The sequence below is a fragment of the Phodopus roborovskii genome, unplaced genomic scaffold, assembly GCF_943737965.1.
Source record: "Phodopus roborovskii unplaced genomic scaffold, PHOROB, whole genome shotgun sequence".
Lineage (NCBI taxonomy): Eukaryota > Metazoa > Chordata > Mammalia > Rodentia > Cricetidae > Phodopus > Phodopus roborovskii.
Genome location: NW_026126607.1, coordinates 1,893,371 through 1,902,185, shown reverse-complemented (window position 1 = coordinate 1,902,185; position 8,815 = coordinate 1,893,371). Strand labels below are relative to the sequence as shown.

Sequence of the window (8,815 nt, the reverse complement as noted above, 5' to 3'; positions counted from 1 at the left end):
GACTTATTTTCTTCCAACACATTCTCTTGGGATCTCACTTATTCTCATGCTTATTATTATTATTAAATATTATTTACATATAAACTGATCTCAAACTAATTTTTCTAACAATATTAATTTATAGTTCCTTTATATACATGCATACATACATATACACACATGATCACAATACACACACACACATATGTATATATGTGTGTGTGAGAGAGAGAGAGAGGAGAGAGAGAGTGCGCGAGTGTGTGTGCGCTCATTTTTCTCGTGTAGTATTGTCTTTGTAGCATCAATGGGAAGAAATTGGGAATGGAATAAGAAGTACTTCACTGAACTTTGTCATGTAAAAGTGAAAGTCACAGTGGGCGTTGGTGGCACACCTTTAATCCCAGCACTGGGGAGGCAGAGGCAGGAGAATCTCTGTGAGCTGGAGGCCTGTCTTGAAAAACAACAAACAAACAAACAAAAGCACAAGTCACTTTGTGTGCTGGCCAAGTTCAATAAAAACATCGTGGTGGTTCTTTGTCATCATGCAAGATGGTGGGTGAAAAAGCAGAGAAGCCTGGCCAAAAAAAGAGAAAAAACCTGCAACCAAGAAGGCTGGTATTGATGCCGCAGGTGCTCCTGTTGCTGATGCAGCCAAAAAGGGTGACCCTAAGGTTAAAAAGCCCAAAAAGGGGAAGCCGCATTGCAGCCAGAACCCTGTCCTGGTTAGAGGGATTGGCAGGTACTCCCGATCTGCCATGTATTCCAGAAAGGCCCTGTACAAAAGAAAATGCTCAGCTGCAAAAACTAAGGTTGAAAAGAAGAAGAAAAAGGAGAAGGTCCTTGCTACTATCACCAAACCAGTTGGTGGTGACAAGAATGGTGGTACCCCGGTGGATAAGCTTTGAAAAATGCCCCGGTATTACCCTACTGAAGATGTTCCTCGGAAGCTGCTGAGCCATGGCAAAAAGCCCTTCGGTCAGCATGCAAGAAAGCTTCGTGCCAGCATCACTCCCGGGACAGTCCTGATCATCCTCACCGGGTGCCACAGAGACAAGAGGGTGGTTTTCCTGAAGCTGCTGGGCAGTGGCTTGCTACTTGTGACGGGACCTCTTGCCTTCAACAGAGTTCCTCTTCGAAGAACACACCAGAAATTTGTCATCGCCACCTCTACAAAAGTTGTTATCAGCCAAGTTAAGATCCCCAAACTCCTGACTGATGCTTACTTCAAGAAGAAGCAGCTGTGCAAGCCCAGGCACTAGGAGAGTGAGATCTTCACACAAAGGAGAAATAGGAGATTACAGAGCAGCACAAGGCTGATCAGAAAACCGTGGACTCGCTCACAGCTTTTGCCAAAGATCAAAGATTAAAGCTGTTCCTCAGCTTCAGAATTACCTGTGGTTTCAGTTTTCTCTGACAAACGGGATGTAAAAGAAAAAAAAAAAAAAGGAAAGAGAAAGAGAAAGAAAGAAAACATCGTGGTGATTGCTTCCTGATCCGTCGGTCAGGTGTACAGTTCATGTGGGCAGAGTCATACGGGTTAGGGGGTCAGGAGCCTGGAATGTGTCACTGGCAATTTCCATGGGAAGGGCTTGAGAAGAATAGAAATAAAGCTACACTAACATGAGTGTCAGTTACTCCTCAATTTTCTTGGCACAGTTTATGAAAGACATGGCATTTGGACTGTGGCTTGAAGGACGGTAGGCGCTGACTGTGCTACAGAATAGTAGACAGAATACAATCACTGAGAACCAGATTAAGCTTCAAGCCTGTTTGTTTGGTTTCAAGATCAGGTCTCTATGTAGCTTCAGCTATCCTGGAACTTTCTGTGTAGACCAGGTTAGCCTTGAGCCCACAGAGGTCCACCTGCTGAGATTAACAGCATGCACCACCCAGCCCGGCAGCATCAGGGCCTCCCCACAGTTTGCTCTTGTCCTATGTAAGGGGGACACAAGAGGGATCACAAGGTTTTAGGCTAATTTAAAGGAAATCAGATGTATGAAAGGTATTATGCATCTAACTAAGCTTTCTTGAAAATCCATTATAAGTGTGAGAGAAAGTTATGTGGACAAAGCATTTTAGGAGGTATGAGGTCCACAGTAGGTGGACCCTGCCCCAGTATGACTACTGTCCTTATTAGAAGGGGAAATATGACTATAGAGACAGTCAGTATTGAGGGGAAATGGCATGAGAAACACCACGGAAGGACAGTCAAGGGACAGAGTGAGATATATGTAAACCAAAGAACACCTTTGGGTTACAGAGAGGCTGGAGGCCGGAATGGGTGACAGACTTCTCACAGAGCTTTCTGAACAGGTAGTCTGACTGACACTGCTGGGCTTCTAGCATTGAGAACTGAGAGATGATCAACTTCTGTTGCGTTGAGTTATTTAGCTTACTGTACATGGTGTGGCACCCACAGGAAGTGAAGACAAACGGATGATGTAGGTTAGATGACCAGAAAGATGTTAATGGGTGGCATGGAGGACTCTGTGGGGGCTCACCTTTCAGTAAGCATGGATGAAGCTGTTTTGTAAGAAAAGCTGAAAGGCTATTAACACAGATCCATGGCTGCTACAAAAACTTCAGGATGAGGAGGAGGAGTGTAGGAACAGGGAGCTGTAGCCATGGCCAGGAATATTTCTGCTTCCTATGCTCAGGAAGTCAGGCTGAAGCTTCAGGGAAATCAGCAGCAGAAAAAGAGACAAGCTGCACTCCATCTCATAGTCCTCCTTGGGCGTATTCTATCACTGTCCCCTGGTCTCTAGCATTTTCTAAAACAACCCTGATTGGTTATATTAGTATTGTATAAAGAGCTGTGTATCAGCGAGGGAGGCTGTGCTGACTGCCAGGCATACACGACAGGACTCTGAGTCCCTGGGCTGCCAGGTTCAGTGCACCAGTGGGGAGGGAACTCTCTCTGGATGCTCATTCTATTCCCAGGAGGCTGCCCTCTAGGCAGGCAGCCTTTGCCTTCTCTCAGCAAAGCTTGGGGGTAGGGCAGAGTCTCCCTCCTGAGGCTGTGAAATCTGACTCAGACCAGCTCCTTGGGAAATTCTGCAGAATGAAGTGTTAGCACCCTCCAAGCCAGCATGGCTTGTGTTCACTTAGTGTGAACAACACCCTGCCCTCTGTGCAGTTCTGGTCCAGGAATACTAACTCTTTCTGTACTGTGACAGATATCCCTGTACATGCAGAGCCCCAAGACTGGCTGCATCCCAGGCACCTTCATCCCTTCAGATGTCTTCTCCAGGACATCTTGGCTGTGTTCTTCCTCTCTTCGTTCACATTTGTGTTTCTTCTTCCAACTTTAAATTCCTTGGAAAGGAAGCAGTGCTTGCAGTGAGTAAAGAAACCTAACCCACCAGTGCTTTTTCTAGAGTGGAACTGTTTGCATTTGCCTTTCCACACAAGAGAAGAACACATCCGTATGACATACCACTCATGTATTGACTGGGTTTTTTCAATGAAGAAATTACTTGCAGTAAAATTTCCCCTTTATTCTACCAGGAAAACCCAACCCATCCACATCCAAAACTTTGCGGGGAAAAAAAAGAAATGAAAAAATTTCAGTTGATCAGTTCTTATGTATTGAGTGATGCTCATTCAGGACCAGTTTTTTGGTCCTAAGGCATCCAGACACTGTCAGTGTGATTAGAAGACATGCACTGTAAAGAGATCTGTGGGTTTCACAGTATGTGGTGATGCAGATGAGGCATGACACAGGTGACATGGCATTCTCTGCTGGATTCTGTGAGTATACTGTCACTATCATCTCCTAACCTGCAAGGATATTCTAGCCCACCTGACTTGCTGGGGTCATTCTTGATGTGACAACTTTGGTCTGGTACACTGGAGGAAAACCCATGATCTGGAATGAGCACAGGGGTCCTGTGGGTCTACATCATCTCTTTTAGTCCTTCTCATTGGCTTTGTCCTTGGATTCTCTAATTCCAGATGCCTAGGTGGCTGCAGTGTGTTGAGGGAGAACCTGAGCTCTAAACAACCTTGAGTCTGGTGACCCTGACTCATCTTTGAGGGTTCCCCTCACCACCTTTCTGACCTCGAGTAAACCTGTGTTTCAGATTTACCACAAGTCTTGCAGGACTGCATAGGACCATTATGAGCTATACATGGACTGGGGTAGGCAACACTCTGGAATCACTGGACAGTCTCCGAAGTGCTCTTTGTAAACCCTAAATGATATAAAAATATTCTACAGAGGGTGATAAATATTTACTTGCCATGAAGTGGGACTTTAGTGCTTAAAGAGCCTGTGCTGCTTTGGTGGCCAATTCAGATTCAGTTCCCAGCACCCGCATCTGGTATCCCACAGCTAGGGATCTGGTGCCTCTGCCCTCACAAGTACCTGCACTCATGTCCACAGAGCCACACACAGATGCATAAATAGACATAATTAAAACTTTTAAAAAGTGGGGCCCTTGACAACTGAACATCCCTCTCCTCCCTAGCTGCTCCAGGACAAGCAACCTCCACTTGCTGACTGTGGAGAAGAATGGAGAAGCCCCAATTCACCTTTATTATTGTCCTGTGTAGCGCATTCTTTTGCCCCAATTTCAGAAAGCCATAGTGACTGAGATCTGCCCTCAGTCAACAACTGTTGACTCTCATAGGAGATATTCACAGCATGGTCTCATCATCTTCCCCACCCCCACCTTCTTCTGCCCTAAGTCATGTCTCTCTGACCTTAGAGCTCCCTTGATAACCTTCAATTCCTTTAAAACCTTACTCTTTCTTTCCTCAATGCTTCACACCCCAGTTCTAAGGCAGACTCTTTAAACAGTGTGTGTCAAACTCCAGGAAGGCAAGCATTGGGCTGCAGGGTCCTCTGTGTGCCAAACGCATTTGCCCTGTCCTGGGGCGGGGGGACATTCTGGCTGCTGGGCACTGGTATCCAGACTTTAGCAGGGCACAGGGCTGTGGTGGCAGCTGCAGACGTTACACTCTGTGCCCTGCCAAGAGGGCCTGTGTGGGCAGATCCAGCATGGAAATAGCTGGAATCCAAAGGCCATGTGTTCTTCTGGCAGCCACCCTGCTTGTTCTTCTCCAGTCGATCTGTCTTCTGTGTGGGAGGCAGCAAAGACTGCTAGAGTCAGTGCATACGGTCACCAACAACCATGCCTACCCTAAGGACTGCGGTGAGGCTGAGGGACACTGTTGATAATACTTTGAAAACCCTCACTCAGGCAAAGACGTGCGGAGAACGAACCCTCACTTGTGCCGCTATAGTGACACGTGGAATTGGACTCTGCTCTCAAACCCGAGTCACTTTTATTAAGGCTGCCCTAGATACCCCAGATATCCCTAGATACCCCTGTCACCTTGTTAATCAGCGTCCAGTTTCGTGCAGACATCTTTTCCCTTCACTGCTCTTCTTTAGCGCCCTGTGTAATGCCCCGAGAACAGCTGTTTGTGAACACATGATGGGGATTCCTACTGAATGAGCTGGTGACGGCAATGCCTGCCTCCCACAGTGCTAAAAGCTAAACTCCAAGATCTGCCTTAAAACACACAATTCTTAACGCTTTCCTTTAAATAAAGCAATCCCCCCACTTTAGATAATCCCTCCCTCCAATCCCTCATCCTCACTTTTTTTTCTTTTAAACTCAGTCCCTCACATAGAAGAATGACAAAATTGTTACCAGCTAAAGGCACGTTGTTTAGATAGGATGAAAGTGTTAAAACTAAACTCATCATGGGCTCCAAACAAGGTCAACTTGGATCAGACAATAGACATCACCATTTCACCCACTCTTCTATGAAGATCAGTGTTTCTGTCCACCTTTCTAAAAAACACCTGTACGTTGACTTGAGTCTTCTGTTTATTGTCTTGCTGAAGTGTGGGTTTTTTGTCCTTGGAAGGTCCCTAGAATCATCTAGAATTTCTTTCATCTTCTCTTAAAAGTAGAGACTAGGTACAGAGTAGTTATACCCAAGTTCTTAAATCTGGGTACCAGGTTCAGCTCTTAGAGCTGCTACCTAGAGCTTCACAACACAGTGATGACTCACTGTGGTACACCCAATGCAAATTTTGAAACTTGGCCCCTTCTCCTTTGAAGAGAGTGAGTGTGAATTAATCTAATTCGCAGTTACTCACTGAAGTCAGACCTAGTGCCAGCCATCTTTGAACTTGGGGAGTCCTCTTTGCTCTTTTATGAGAAATACATCTTGACTGTACTTGCCCATACAGAGATGCTACCTGCAGTGACCATCTCCTCAGATTTCGGGATGAGAAACTGTGTTAGGTAATGGTGATTGTCAGCTGAAAGGATCTAAACACACCTAGGAGATGGACCTCTGGGCATGTCTGTGAGAAGTTCTCTAGAATCATTTGCTTGAGGTGGGAAGACCTCCCCACTCCCCACACACCCCTCAAATATAGGTGGTGCCATTCCCCGGACTAAGATTCCCAGACTGAATAAAAAGGAGAAACTGAGCTGAATACCTTTTCCTCTCCACTACCTGACTGTGGCTTTAATGTGACCAGTTGCCTCATGCTCCTGCTACCATGCCTTGCTTGCCAGCAAACTTACTTAGTTTGCTTCATTCCAGGTGCTTGATGATGGTCACAAAAGGTAGCTAATGCAGGAGTGGGGCAAGAATCTTCTTCCCCTGAAAGGTCCCCAGACCATGTGACTTATCTAGCCTGCAGATGTATAGCCACTAGGTAGGTCACTGGGCACCTCTTTTTTTCCTCCTTTTTCCCAAGGGTGGAAAAGAAAGCAGAGATAGGTGAGCCTGCAGTGAGTAGGGTAAAGATGTGTAGGATAGTTGTGTTCTTCTCTGTCTGTATCTGGGGGGCAGATGAGCAAGAGTATGTAAGTTATGACAGATTTTTGTTATGACAAAGTGGTGAGGAACAAACAGATATAAATACTATGAGCCACTCTTCCGGAGACTACTGGCCATGACCACAGGCATCTGTGCCCATACCCAGTGACATCCATGGGTTTCAAAACCACCAGTTGATGAAGAGAATGAACAAGGGTGGGCCCAGGGCACAGCTGCCACCAGGGGCCTAATGTTTCCTTCTAGGAAGGGTGTCTCTGCATTCTTGTGAATGTGTCCTTCTGGCCTTCCGGGGATTTCCTGGGGATCTGCTGCTGAAAGTGGAAAAAATATGAGCTCTTTAATTGCTCGTGATCCCTGGAAAATCCCGGGTGTGGCCACCCTGAATGCTGCTTTAGCCAGGGATAGGAGAATGTTTAGAGGTCTGTTGGGTTTGCACAAGAAGGACATGCGAAGGGCTGCTGAGTTCCCATTCCTCTGCTTTTCCTTCTTTCACATTTGCTCCCTGCTCCTTCCCAAATCAGGAATCCTGGAGATCAGGCAGCTACCATCTAAGATACACACTTTGAAGGGCAGAGTGGCTTATTGACCTGAAGAATAACTAGTCTCAAAAGCCTTGAGTTCTCAGGGCAAAACAGATTCCGGGAGGTGTCCTCCACAGGAGGTTGCTCTTTCAAGCTGATGCTGCCACTGGGAAGGCCCATTGATTCCTCATGCCTTCGCTCACCAAGGCAGATGTCTCCAGGCCACTGGCCCTTGTGTGACATGCCACGACAAAAATACAGCAACTTCATCCACAGCAATTGAGGCTGAGTTAGGAAAATACCTTTGTAGGGTGTTTTTCTGGTGTCTTCCAGGGATATCAGAAATACTCTATCTATAAGTGGTTTGGTTCCCTAAAGAGCTTTAACCTGTAGCATTTGGGTCTTCAGATAATTTCCATTTTATCTGTCTGTGTTAAAGCAATGGGTGTTGGGAGAAAGGTGTACCCTCACGCACCGTGGTGAGGGTTACAGTCAGTCATCCTTCCTGAAAGTAGCTTGTTGATCTGCAAAGTATGAGCCAAAGACTCCCCACCGCCACCCTGCACACACTCTGATCACATTCTTATGCAGAGCCCAGAACAGCTGTTATAGAGAGAACCAGAGATTCCAGCACAGAGGGTCAGGGTTGGGTCATTCCCAGGAAGGCCAACCAGCTTACCACACTTACAAGCAGGGCTTTTTATCCACGATGAAGTTCTTTGATTTGGGTCACAGTTGGCTTTGTTTATTTTATTATTTTTGCATTCACAAAATTGCAAACCGCACACACCAGTTTTGCTGAGCGTGCTGGAGCCAGCTCGGTCACGGCTGGAGAGTGCTCCATGCTTGTTCTCTGAGCAGGAGGCAGTGGAGCTACAGTTTCATGCTGCTGCAGACCTTTTCATCATCAGGCCACACTTAGGGAAGGCCCTGCATCCCTGGGTTGGGAGGGGGGCGGGCTAGTGGTGCCCTTTGGTGGCCTTGTAGGCATGATTATTCCATGCACAGCCAGGAATAATCTAAACTTCTTCGGCACCTCTGCCTTCAACAGTTTCCACGTGGGCTTTTCTGAGTTTCTGCATCACAGGAGAGTGTGGACTTCATTGTTACATGCATCAGAGTTCAGGCTCTGTCAATCATCTGACAGGGCTTTCAGGCCACAGCAAGTTCTGTACTGTCTTAGTCAAGGTCTCTGTTGCTGCTATAAAACACCATGGCCAAAAAGCAAGTTTACTTGGGTCACACTTCCATACCACTGTTCATCATCAAAGAAGTCAGGATAGGAACTCAAACAGGACAAGAACCTGGGGGCTTGAACTGATGCAGAGGCCATGGAGGGGTGCTGCTTACTAGCTTGCTCCCCATGGCTTGCTCAGCTTGCTTCTTATAGAACTCAGGACCACCAGCTCAGGGGTAGTGCCACTAACCATGAGCTGGGCCCTTTCTCATCAATCACTAATTAAGGATGCCTCACAGGCTAGCCCACAGTCCGATCATACAGAGAC

At 46.6% G+C, this 8,815-nt stretch overlaps 1 pseudogene; it reads left to right on the top strand.

Moving 5' to 3' along the window:
• The first annotated feature begins 528 nt into the window (after positions 1 to 528).
• Positions 529 to 1,407, top strand: LOC127237619 (60S ribosomal protein L6-like; annotated as a pseudogene).
• The last annotated feature ends 7,408 nt before the right edge of the window (positions 1,408 to 8,815 follow it).